Source organism: Eschscholzia californica, unplaced genomic scaffold, assembly GCF_041429995.1.
Source record: "Eschscholzia californica isolate CP2 unplaced genomic scaffold, dmEscCali1.0.p SCAF_1, whole genome shotgun sequence".
Lineage (NCBI taxonomy): Eukaryota > Viridiplantae > Streptophyta > Magnoliopsida > Ranunculales > Papaveraceae > Eschscholzia > Eschscholzia californica.
Window position 1 is genome coordinate 67501329 of NW_028238198.1, and position 14070 is coordinate 67515398.

Below are 14070 nucleotides of genomic sequence, written 5' to 3' on the forward strand. Positions count from 1 at the left end.
AGTCCTAAAAAGTCGGGTGGCTTGGGTATTAGATCTCTTAAGGAAGTTAATGAGTCTCTTATCGCAAAAATGACTTGGAAATTACTCACAAACCCTAATCAAGTTTGGGTCAAAATGGTCAAAGCAAAGTATGTTAAAGGAGATGATTTCTGGACTTCTAAAAGTCCCTCTTCCACATCAACATTCTGGAAAGCAGTTCTTGCAACCAGGGAAACCATGCACTCAAATTTTATCATCAGAGATGGTACAAACGTCAAAATAAGCCAAGACCCTTGGATACCAGACTTGCCTAGTCACTCACCCCAACTTATTTAAGAGCTACCACCTAATATCTACTGGGTTGCTGACCTTATCATGCTTGATACATCAACATACAAATGGAACATAAATACATTAATGAAATATTTCCATCCTACAACTGTTTAGGCCATCCTAAACATCAAAATACCACAGGAATATCAAAGGGATAAATTGATCTGGTCATGCGTCGAAAGTGAGAAGTTCTCCCCCAAATCATATTACAAACAAATCAAAACCATACCAGAAACCGATTGACATCCCTTCCTGTTGGTAGCTTACAAAAGAAATGCTAAGGTATGTAAACCCTAACCCTCTTTCTTCTATAACCGAACCTTCTTTGCAGATAGATCACTGGATTCCACACCAGTGGGGAAAATAAAGATCAACTGTGATGGATCCTTTAGACATAATGGAGGTTCATCTGCGGCGGTGGCGAGAGACTCGTGTGGTCTCATTGTCGGCCAAAAATCTAGATGTGAATCGCCGAACTCAACTCTTGAAAGTGACCTTCTAGGCCATGTTTGACGCGCGAGAATGACGTGGGAATGGAATGTGATTCCAGGGAATCACATTCCAGATCATTGTTTGATTTGTGGGAATGACGTGGGCCCGGAAATGTGATTCCCTCAAAAATGGGTAATAGCAAACCCAGGAGGGAAGGTGGGTTTGTGATTCCCATCCTCCCGGAATCACATATATTAATATTTATTGACAAATATATCCTTAACAAAAAATTGAATTGACAATTTTATTTTTTTGTGAGATTTGGTATTAATAAGTATTATTTATGTTTATGAACAAAATTTAATTTTAGATAAATTTCTATTTAGGTTTACGAACAAAATTTTATTTTAGATAAATTTTTATTAAGACATTTATTTATTATCTTTAAATTCTAACCCTTTGGTGTATCGTGCTATTATTTCATATCTACGAATTTGAATAAATAATACTGATTTTAATATATAACAAAGTTGATGTGTATTTTATGTAGTTTAAATAAGGGTAAAATTGAACTTTTACAAGTATTTACATTCCTATTCCTGTACGAACCAAACACCTAATTAGGAACATGTCAGGAATCAAATTCCCATTCCTGGTCAAACCAAACATCAAACTACAATACTCTGATTCCCAAGAATCACGTTACGGGAATGTGATTCCCAAGAATCACATTCCATTCTCGCGCGTGCAAACATGGCCCTAGGGGTTTCTCTAGGAATGGAGTTGGTTGCAGAGATGAGGTTAGGCTCTTTTATAACGGAAACTGACTCTAGGGTTTTGGTTGATTTGATCACAACCGTTGAACCGACCATCTCATGGCGAATCTACACGGCTATTATGGATCTACGTGCTCCCGTATCTAGGCGACAGGTGGACGTTTAACATTGTTCGAGAATTTGCAATCAACTCGCCCGCAACCTAACTGCTTCATTTTTCGTCCCTACTTTGTGAAGATCTCTCTTCAATCTTTTGTTGTTAATTTGTTACTTGTTTAGTCCTCCGTTTGTAATCCATCCGAGTATGTACTTCACCTTGTAACCCTTTTTGGTTCTACGTTATGATTTTGCTTGCTCTAAAAAAAAAACTGGCCCACGAGTTGGCCACGTCTTGATGACACTTTTTAATCTCTTTTGGTCATTGTTGTTAACATTATTCAGTCATCCTTGTAATTTTACTTTTGACTGATTTTTTAGATTGACGTTTCTCAATATATAAAAAAAGAGTTTTTTCACTTTCCCCCCAATGCATAATTGAAACTAACCCCCCCCCCCCCCCCCCCCCCCCCCTCCCCCCCCTCCCCCCCAACCATGATTAGGACATTAGGTTGACTGTTAAGTCAGTCAACTATGTAGACTTGTTTCTGAAATACCGAAATTGTCCATGTATAACGAACGACCAAGATTTTAAAGATCTATCAATGGTTTAGATTAGCTAGGGAAATAAGAAAGAAACTTTCCCGCGCCTTTTGGCCTTCTTATTCGTTCTTCTAGCAAAGAAACCCTAAAATACTTTTTCTTCCTTCTTCGACCTCTAACTTCCACAGACGAAAAAGATGTTGCCGATTTCTTCATATGTCGAGTAAGTAGCTTTCTTCATCTTTGTTCTTTTCAAATTTTTTTGTTTTAAAGCAGCCTTCTTCAAGAAGGAACTAATGCATGAATTCAGAATTTTCACATAGAGTCAAATCTCAATCTTCAATCCATTAGTTTTCTTTACACATCTCACGTAAAGCTAAAGAACTTCATAGATTTAGGATTCAATAATTAGTCCAAAGCTTTCCTTAATTAAATAATTATGAGTTGCCTAACAAAAAAGATACATGTGGAATTGGCTAATTCTAAATTATTTTAATTTCTCATAATTGTTATCAAGTTGTTTATAATTAAGGTATGATTGTGATGAACTTAGGGTTTGAATTCATGGCCCAACTTATATTAGTTATCAAATTATAATGAAGAAACTTGAAACATGATTTGAACTCAAGGTCTAACTTATATTAGTCATACTCCTCATCAGTCATAATCTCTTTATAACTTTATTGTCATTGTAACTGATAATACTATGGCTAGTTCCAAAATATAAAGATTTAGAGAGAATCTTTAGAGAGAGGGATGTTTTTCATGAAACCAAAATGGAATGGATGAACTACTGGATAACTAAATATATGATACTTGTGAATTCGTGCAAGTAAGGTCCAAATCTCACTTGGTGAGTTGTTTTACTGTATCTGTGAGTACAATTCATCAATCATCCGTTATAGTCTAATAAGGGTGAAAGAGGTACTCAAGTCAAATATTTCTACCCAATAAGTTCAAAGGAAATATTCTCATATATATCTCCAAGATATGAATATATTAGAATTAGGATTATTTCTATATCTACGTTATTTATTTCCATCCATTGTAATTCCTCTTCTAGTATAAATAAATATGGAGGTATATGGTTTTCCTCATCCAAAACCTAAATCTTTCATGGTATCTGAGCCTAGAAAACTCAAACGAGTATAGTTTCGATTATATTTTGCTTCCGCTTTACCGGCGGCGGTAGCCACTTCAATGACTATCGTCCGCCGGAATCATTAAATTTTTTTTTATCAGTTTCAATTAAATTAGGTCAATATCTTCTTTTTTTTTTTTTTTTTGAAAATTTAGGTTTTGGATGAGGAAAACCATATACCTCCATATTTATTTATACTAGAAGAGGAATTACAATGGATGGAAATAAATAACGTAGATATAGAAATAATCCTAATTCTAATATATTCATATCTTGGAGATATATATGAGAATATTTCCTTTGAATTTATTGGGTAGAAATATTTGACTTGAGTATCTCTTTCACCTTATTAATACTATGTGTGGGTATTTAAATGGTAAGGTATTGTTGTGTTATTGTTTTAAGTTTATATATATAAAACTTATATATCTACTGTTTTCCATTCACTGTCTGATTTTCAGAATCCTTGCATATTGATACTTGAGTCTCATGAAAATCACCATCTTTTTCATGCATTTCCTATAACTCAGTTTAGAGTTCAGTGATTTATATTCTTGTTTTTATTACAACAAATAATGACATTTTGATTATTTGAATGTCAGTACTCAAGCAAGTGTGGTTGATGATGTGGAAGTTAATTGGGATGATGTACTTGTCGAGGTAGAAAAAGATTATTATAGTGATAATGTCTGTGATAGAGATGAATTTTGGGAAAATTTATTTTTCGAAACAAATGAGGATTATGTGTACGAGTCAGGATTAGATGAAGTGGTACAACCAACACCTTACTTAGATGCTGAATTTAGTGAGTTTGTGGACGAAGCTGATGAGTTGTACAAAGATTTGGATCAAGTCCAAGAACAACTTCTTGTTCTAACTGTTGGAAATAAATTTTCGAATGCAGAAGAATTTAGACATCATGTTAGAACATTTGCAATTGTTCACAAATTTGCTTGAAAGGAAGAAAAGAATGAAGGTTATAGATTCAGAGTAAGATGCCAAGAATAAGGTTCTCCATGGATGATATATGCTAAAGAGACAGTCTACTTGGGTAATTAAAAAACTTGTGAACCAACACGCATGTCAAGCTTCTTGTAATTCCTACAACCACCTTGCAAACTGTAACTGGGTAGCAGATATTTTGGATTCAGAGATAAGAATGCATGAGAACTCGTATAAGCCCGCTGATGTGAAAAAAGCTATCTGGGGAAGATTTCGGACTAAAATCTCCTATCACGTAGCATGGGCAGCTAGATGTAAGGTACTTGAAAGGATTTACGGGAGCTATGCCGAGAGTTATGCAATGATACCAGAGTTATGTACGCAAATTTTGAGGAGTAACCCGGGAAGCATAGTTACTTTCTCAAAGATGATATGTCAAAGACATTTGGACATTTATGTATTTGTTATAGCGCTCCAACTAATGGTTTCATATGGGGGTGTAGGCCAATAATTGGACTACATAGATGTTTTTTGAAAGGGAAATTTGGAGGTGTGTTACTGGCAGTCATTGGGTTAGATGCCAATAATGGTTTATTTCCTATTGCCATCTACATTTGCAAGTCTGAAGATTACGCTAGTTGGTCTTGGTCTAAGTTCTTAAATGTTATGAGAGACAAGCTCAATCAACATTAGTTGAAACTGACATTTGTTTCAGATAGGCAGATAGGGTTGATTCAAGCAATAAAGATGTATTTCCTTCTAGCAATCACAAATTTTTTTTTCCGTCATATGTATCAAAATTTCAAAAAAACGTATAAGGGAAAATTGTTGGAAAGTTTAGTATGGAATGTTGCAAGGGCCTACAAAGTCACAGATTTCAAGAGATATATGGAGGAGATCGAGAAGATAGACAAGAATGCATATGCATATCTTATGAAGGAAGATGTTCACAGTTGGTCTAGAGCACATTTCGATCATTCCACCCATTGCAAACATATCACTAACAATTTTAGTGAGTTTTTGAACAACTTGATTTTAAAGCTTAGAGACAAACCTATATTGATGCTTGCGGAGAAATTTAACTTGATGATGATGATCACGTTCTTCAAAAGAAGGAATACATCACATGAATGGGAAGACGGTGAATTGGTTCCTTCTTTAAGAAAATACTCAGACAAGATGTGTAATAGGATGCACCAATACATTGTGAAAGGAGCTGATAACAATACTTATGATGTAGAGCATGATTCAAATGCAAGATGGATTGTGAACATCAGAGAGAAGACTTGTTCGTGTATCGAGTGACAACTTAGAGGATTTCCATGCGTGCATGCAGTGTCAGTTTTGTTCCCACATAGGCCTAAATGGAATGAGTAAGTCATTGTTGTGATTTGCCTTTTTTTGAGTTTTCTATTTGGTGATTTTAGCGATAGCATTTGTTTAATATATATTTGTTAATAAATTGCAGATACCACTATAGTTTGAATACTTATAGGAGGTCATATGAAGAACCTATACTCCCTTATGCTGACAAGGGTGATTGGGAAGAGGTAAATACTTGCAGCGATTGTCAATATAAAATTGCACATTTTGATTTAAAAGTTTTTACATGTGCTATTGTTTGTGCAGCCTGAAGGTGAAGTTTTGCCTCCAACTCTCAAGAGGCCTACTGGAAGATCTAAGATGGCAATGAGAAGAGGAATTGATGAGGTTCATAGCCAGCAAAAAAAACGAAGACAATGCAAAAAGTGTGGATCTATTGGTCATAGTAGCAGAACTTGCAAAGGAGCTTCAGTAATGGCGGGATCATCTAGCAGAAAGACCAAGACGGGCGGAGGGAATACTCAAAGCAACCCAAGCTTCGTTGGTCCTGATATGAGTTCGTCAAAGTATTCTTCAGCTACTGTTGCAAATAATGGAAGGGAAATACGACAAAGTGGTAGATTTTAAATTTAAAATTAGTATTTTATTCTTCAGCTACTATGGCAGGAACATATCTAAGAAAGAGTACCTTTAGATGGAAGCAAAGAATGATATTCTAACTGTTACTACATTAGATCATATTGTTATTTTGACAAATATTCTACAGTTAGATGGTTAGGCTATCTTCGAAATTCGTGACATGGGGATCTCGGTGGTGGTCCAACAACGAGGGTTGTTCAAATACTGCTTACTTTGGCTGTGGATTATATAAAATATGAAGAATTAGATACCAAGCTTTGTGTAAGCCTTAGGCTTTCTGTTTAAGGGCTCTTTTCTTGTGGGGAAAGTGAAGTAGTTATTGTAGATTTGATTTCTTTCTATATTGCTTTTGTTGTTCTTTTCTTCTTCAGAATAACTTTTTTTTTTTTGTTGAGATTCTTCAGAATAACTTGGTACATGATTCATGAATCTTCCTCTACTTGACTATTTGGATAAACTTTTGTTTGTTGGGCTTTAATGGGTTGATCAACAACATCAAAGCCCACACGTTTCTCTTAGCTAGAGTTTGTCTTTCGTCTAAATCAAATCCGGAATCTTACTTGAGGTCTGAATTAACTCGAGTCAGATTTCACTTTTTTTTTCCTAACTCATGATATATGACTTGCGTAAGCCTCTAAGGCTTGTTCATGTTGATTTTTGGTCTATTTGATTCAGACGGTTAAGTAGCTAAGTATGGGGTTTTGTCTTCTCATTATCAATTTTGTACACATCTTATTATATATGTTAATCAACTCGTTAAGTGCTTCAAGAACGGTCATTTAGAAGCTTATTTATTTTTGGTAGTCAGCTTCGAAGAAGAAACAAAGGAAAAAAAAGCAAATAAAGAATAAATCTTACATTCATCACTTTGAAGACATTCATGAGTTTAACCTGGTTTTAATTTATTCAGAGTAATTCGTGGGAGTTAAAACTCAGATATTTTGAGTTCAATTAGGGTCACTCTACTAAGGTAATGAATCTTCTCAAGAATTAATTCATGTGGAGTTAGAAATTATCTTAAAAAAAGGTGAAATAAACACGTACGAACTCATCTTTTATATATAAAGTTTTCCATCAATGCCAAAAAATAAAAAGATTTTTTTCAATTTAAATCATTCAATGAGGGTGAAACAAAAGAAGTAAAGCAAAAAAGAAATACACAATACACCATCTAAATTGGTCAGGTGCCGTCAAATTTGGGGGTCATTAGTTTTAATCAAGAGGGGGGTTTTTAAATTTCAATTATGTATCAGGGGGTGAAGTAAAAAACTCTTAATTGTTCCTAAGTGGGTACTTCCGATATTTTAGAAAGGCATTTATATAGTTGACTGACTTAACAGTCAACCTGACGGTTTGATCACGGCAAGGAATAAAATGTCGACATATTTCGGTCGAAATGACCGAAACATGTCCTAAATTCACATCACTGAAACGAAATTTCCACCGAAATCTGACACGAAATTTCGAAACAGAGATTTAGGTTTAGGGTTTCGAAAGATTCTAAAATCATAACTCAGATAATACCTTAATCGTTTATCTTCTACCTTTCTGTTACTTTGTTCCATCTTTCTTGACTACTTATTTTAAATCTTTTGTTCTTCAAGAGATTTTTTTCTTCTTTAGGTGATCTTTAACTTTAGATTCCGATTTGAGAGAGAGAGAGAGAGAGGAAGAGGGAACAGTCGGTTTCGACTGAGAAGTCTTAGAAATAGGGATTAAAGGTTGAATTTAAGGGGAAAACAATTTTTATTACAAAACAAGAATGTTATGTTTTATTTCTGGTTAGCCCCCTAACTATTACTATTATAGCAGATTGGACCCCTAAACTAATTGTTTTAGGTTTACATCTGATAAATAATTCAATGTACCCCCTAAATTAACTGTTTAATTGCAGATAGACACCTAACTTAACTGTTTTAGTACTAATAGAGCTAAATAACTCAATTTATCCCTAAACTAATTGTTTTATTGTAGATTAATACCGAACTTAATTGTTTTAGAACTTAATTAAAAGTGAGGGGTTTTTTAAGTTTCGGGCAAAAATGTAGATGTGAATTCACAAAAACCCATTCCCACAAGTTGTCGGCCTACAAGATCGTCACCAGTTCATCAATGGAAGATGCTAGCTGTTACCCATTGAAGAGCTTTCCATAAAAAAAAAAAAAACAGATTAACAGCCGAACCGAGGGTTTCATTCTCATCAGCTCAACTTACCCTCTTCATCGCCTCATTCACTTTCTTCACCACCTTGGGTTTAACTTGTTAGCCATTTTCCAGGTTTTCTCTACCTCTCTCTCTCTAATCCCTTTGCAGTTGTTTGATCTAACCATGTAATTTGTGGGGCATTGTTATCTTCATATGTATAAGAATTATGATTGTCGACCATACTCAAATTAGTGCTGCTAGCCGTTCTAGACTTTGAACAATAAACATTGAAATTTACGTCCAATGAAGGTGGTTCTGTTTGTGCTTAGATTTGAAATTATTAGTTGGATTAGGTATATGATTTTGAAGTCCTAACTTCTTCTCATTGTTATATTTAGTTTTGATTCTTAGATAGTGATTTTGAAGTCCTAATGTTCATGTTGTTGAGCAAGAAAACTCGGCTGAAAATTGTTGTTCAAGATAGATACTGTTTTTTTTAATGAGAGCTTTTCTTCTGTTTTTTGTTTCAAGATATTTGGAGAATTCGAGGTAAACAAACTCTCCTTAATGTCTTCCCCGAATTCATTTCAAGCGGATCTGAAGAGCTCTGACCCTGTCAAGCAAACCAGAAATTGGTTGATTTGGGTGGTCATAGGAGTATGTGTTCTTGTGGGGTTGGCTCTCTTTCTCATTTTCTTCTGTTGGAGGCCGAAGAGAGAGGTTGCTCCTGCACAGACGGCTATCACTCAAGCCAACACAACTCCGGACGTGGACATGGTTCTCATGTCACAAGCCAATAACGAGATTGCTTGATAAGTACTCTCAGTTTCTTTCTTTTTTTGTTTTAGATTGTTAGCTAGTGTATGATACACATGCCTCATGAGACTGTTTTACGAATTACCCCTTGGAATATCTTAATTGAACTACGAAGAATAGTTTCTCTACATACTTTTATGATTTCGTCATGTTCAATATGTTAAATCTGGCTGGTTAAATGTAAGATGTCTTGTCCTGAATTAGATGTTACTAGTGGGCTTTGTGAATTAGCGATGACATGTGTGTGCCCTCGTGGCCCTTGTTGACCTGGCAATTTTTTCTTTCTTAAAATCTTTGAAGAGTGGGGGGTGGGGGGTTAAATATATACCTAGATATCTTTGAACTTTGTTGATCTTGCTTTCTAGGTATGCTTTAGTATTTTAAAGAAAGATTTCTAGCTACCCAAGTCTCCTCTAGTTCACCAGTGATATCCTGTGCAAGAAGAAATTCCTTCACTAGGCATAAATTTTGACTCAAAGTTGTTACTCAACTTTATATTTGTTACAGATCAAGATATTCATAAACAAAAAGGTATTATTTTGGTATATACAGTATACATTTTTAGTATTCCCAAACCTACTTTATCTCATAAATTTCATTGGTAGTGAATAATCAGGCTTCACTAATACAGAATTCGTTGTGACAAGCTGGTTCAAGCTTCTTCGTCGGACCATCTTAACGGGTTTTCTCTAACTTGTAATTTTAGCTCCTCTCAGGTTTCTTCATTATAATTTATTTGAAAATTTTCCTTCTGACTTAAGCTGTTGTTATTCGTTGACATAGTCTCCGTTTGTGATCATGAATCTTATAGAGACCATGTCCTAATATAACCGTCGAGTATATCCCGTGCGTAATTATAGGGCTTAGAATGTTATTTGTCTGCAACAAGATGAAGAAGAAATAAGATAATGAACCCTCATGTACAAGACATTTAGTCCCACGTCACATTGCTTTGGAGTACCTTTCAGATCTCGGTTACGGGTTATAATATGTAAAAAAAAAAGAACTAGTCTTTACGTGCAGGCTAGGAACTTTAACCTTGTTGATGGATCAAGTGGAGAATCCTCAGATGGTCTATGTCAGGCGCATGTCAAGGAAACATCTCTTGTATCATGTAGAAGTAGGCTAGTAGGGCTTGGAGGTGCATGAAGAAAGGACAATTGGATGACATTGAGATGGCTGTTATATTAGTCCATGCAAGCAGTTGGGCTACCCATTCTTGGCACTCCAGTGATTATATTGCAGGTGTTAAGAAAAAGGAGATTCTTGTTGTTTCAACTCACACCACCCCCACCCAAGACACCATCTTCACCAATGACATGTCGCCTAGTCCTGATTTTTCAGCATAGGTTACTAATTAGATGAGATGAATGGAAACCCAGTTACATGTTACTTTATGTTAATGATTGTTCCTGTTAGGTGAATGTTGTTACATTCCGGGTGTTAATGTTGAAAAGTTTGATGATTCGTACTTCTGTAAGGAAACTAAGAAAAAGAGGAAGAAGACCAAGGGCGAGTTCTTTAAAGCCAAGAAAGAGGTATATAACTACTTCATTCTAATAAGTTATTTGTTTGCATCTTGTTTGAGCTTTGTATTCATTATGTTGTTTCGTTTTCAAATCTGTGCAGGAGAAGAAAACTCACCCCAGGATAAGAAAGATGACCAGAAGGCTATTGATGCAGCATTGTTGAAAGCCACTGAAGGAGTTACAGAATCTAAGGATAAGCTGAAAGAATAAAGTCATGAATACAAATACATTAGAAATTAGAGATACCCACAACTGGTAGTTAGTATGATCAAATATGAGAACAACAGCAGCACAAAGACAGAAAACTATAAACAGACTAGAAGCTCTAGGATCTCTCCAACTTAAATAGAGACTGATACCTTTCTCCTTGAGTTGCCTGAACGGCAGCTCGGTAGAAAAGCTCTTCTCCCATGGAGCTAGCAACGACAATGAGTATGAACTGCATCAGAGCGTCGTGTCAAGAACTTAATTTTTGTTGCTTTACTTACAAGATCCCAAATTTTGAGATACTTACCTGCCATGGTGACATTTCATAGAAGAAGCTCCGAAGCTCCTCGTCTTCGACATCTCTAATAGCACGGGCATAAGGTGCTAACTTCACAACTTCATCTTGTAACCGTCCCAAGCGACCATGATTCGGAATTCAGGTGGAACTCATGACACCCAAACACGAGTGCAGCCACTCGTAGGCTAGCCTACACTTAAATGTGGGTCTGCCACCCCACAGACCGTGAGGTAGGATTCTTAAATGTGTCATACAGTTCCATGACCAAATGGTAGTTAAATCAGCCTACGTAAACCAGTTTCTTTGTATGGAAATTCCTGATTTAGCCTCTGTCGAAATTATAGCTAGGAAAACAGTAAACATTGAACAAAGTACAAAATAAATAACTAACAATGAAGTGGACGGGAGAGGTGAAATTATACGTACATCTATGAAGAGAAGAGCCATAATAGGAGGAGTTGCATATCCAAGTCCTCCCATGGAATCAATTCCTGAAATTGAGCATATGATCCTTCCTGCTAGAGCCATCGCTCAATATATCCCTAATTTCCATGATAGAAAAAACCCATATAACAATTAACAAGCTTCAAATTTTTTTTTTTTTTTTTTTTTTTTTTTTTTTTTTTTTTTTTTTCAACAAAAAAAAAAAAAAAAAAAAAATTATTTTTTTTCTAGTTTAGCTAATTAGCGTGAAATGAAATTCTGGTTCGTCTCCTCTCAATATATCCCACATTTTACACATTTTGTTAACCTATCACATAAGTATGCTTTTTTAAAGTTCCCTTACCTAAATCATATTTCTTTTGTTTTTCTTTATTTAGTTTCCTATTATATGAATTAGTTCTTTAAGTGCACTCAATTACTAATTTTGTAACATTACATCTAACCACACCAAAATCAACCATTCTTAGAACAATTTCATTGTTCTTTCAAAGTTAATCAAAAATTAACTTATTTTAGTTGTTAATTGTAATTAACTTTGATTGTTTTTTTTTTTTTTTATGAGGATTAACTTTGATTGTTAACAGCTCTTTTCTGAATTCTAATATTGTGAAGCTCAAAATATAGAGAAAAATATTTCATTTTCATCAAATTTGTCAAATAAAAAAAAAGAATTAAAATTGTATAAATAGAGAAAACATTTAGATCAAATGGGTTGAAACTTACCGATTCCATAGCTGAGCCGAACAACAGCTCCTAATTTTTCCCAACCAGGAAAATCTGAATCACTAAAACTATCATTAAAAGTTGTAACTTCCAGTTTTGAACATGAAAATCCTCCTCCTGCTCCTACTTCATTACTACTTTCTTTTGATGTAGCTCTAATACATGGAACTGAAACCCTAATTCCATTTAAACAAAGATTTCTTCTTTGTTTATTTAAATCAGATGAGCTTTGAACAAGAAAAGAAGAAGTAGATGATGATGGAAGTTCAAGAAGGGATGGATTTCGAATTCGAGAGATTAATGGAAACTCCATCTGAATCTGAAATTCAATTGAAAAGAATCAATAAAAAAAAAAGTTTTTGAGCAGTTAATTATCAACCATGGTTATCTCCTTTTTCTCTCTCTTGAGTGTAGGGACTCTGTTTTCTACTATATTATATTTGAGAACATGAAATCTCTTAGAACTTTATATCCACCTTAAAGATTGTATATTTCCGCCCAAGTTGAAGGAGACAGACGTCAGACAGACAAAATCTCTTAGAAGTTAGAACATAATAACTGGTTTCTCTTGGTTAAGTTTTCTGGAGGATAAAAACCATTATAGGGGTGGGAATCGGGCGGGTGACTGGCTCGGGCAATATCTAATCGGACTCGGCGGATCGCGCACGAGTATGCCTAGCCTGCGTCTAGGTGTCGGGCGGATCGGGCCAGACATAAGTCAACATATCAAAATCCGTAGCCTGTCCGAACCCGACTGTCCGAACTGATTCCATCGGACTCGGGCCGGACGGGCTCAGATTATTTATTAAAAAATTAATTTTTTTTTGTTCTTCTAAAATATAGTTAACACCATACCATCTCAATTATGATCTTTTTTTTAAGTAGTTTTTTTTAGGCATTGTCCCCTCATATATAAAGTGTCGTTTTAAATTTTTTAATTCAAAAATGACCCTAGAAAACTATATTAATCCCCATTTCTATTACACACACACTTTCTTCAAACCCATGAATTACTAAATCAACCACACAAACAAAAGATCATGAGTTCCCACTTTTCAGTTTCACCTATAACCCAATGAAACCCTAAATCAAACTAACAAAAATTCCTTCTATCATAAGGTCCAAATGAAACCTTTAATCATCATAATAACAAATAATAAAAATAAAATAAAAAAGATTACCGTAAAGATTACAACACTACTATTATATCAAATAGTAAACAAAATACAAGTTTAAAATAAAATAAAAGAGATTACAGAAAAACCTAACAAATCAAAAGTTAAATGCAAGAGAAAAATTGGAAACCCAATAAGCAAGAAGTCTAGGGATTGCATTTTTTAACCATCTCCAAGAGTAAATACTACTAGTTTATAACATCAGAATACTTTATTTCTTTCTTGATGAGGTTTTCGATCAGATTTCCCTGTATTAAACATATATAGAGCAATTAAGTTTGGCTATTGAAATCTAACCAGGAAAACAAATCAGAAATAGATAAGAAGAAATGCTGGCAAACCTCTTTTGTCATAGTCTGAAACGATCTATCACGAGATTTCATTTCTTGTATGCTATTTTCATTTCCTTCAATTTCGTGAAGCTCGAAAGTCATGGTTGATTTTTTGTTGCTTCATGTTTGGTCTTTATGATCTAAGGATTTAGGGTTAGTTCATGGTTGATTTTAGGTTGGTGTTTGAGTTAGAGAGA

General features: G+C 34.8%; 1 long non-coding RNA gene and 1 pseudogene across 3 annotated transcripts; one reads left to right on the forward strand and one right to left on the reverse strand.

Moving 5' to 3' along the window:
- Positions 1–4327: 4327 nt before the first annotated feature.
- Positions 4328–6192, forward strand: LOC147568513 (uncharacterized; annotated as a pseudogene).
- Positions 6193–9642: 3450 nt separating this feature from the next.
- Positions 9643–12784, reverse strand: LOC147568514 (uncharacterized). 3 transcript variants are annotated; one of them, XR_015238260.1, is made up of 7 exons: positions 12367–12784; positions 11626–11741; positions 11209–11528; positions 11054–11133; positions 10810–10892; positions 10204–10497; positions 9643–10044 (listed from the first exon to the last, which is right to left on the reverse strand). It is a non-coding gene; the product is annotated as an uncharacterized LOC147568514 (long non-coding RNA). The 3 variants fall into 3 exon arrangements; XR_015238261.1 differs by having other exon boundaries at positions 11209–11543; XR_015238258.1 differs by having other exon boundaries at positions 11209–11741.
- Between the last annotated feature and the right edge of the window lie 1286 nt (positions 12785–14070).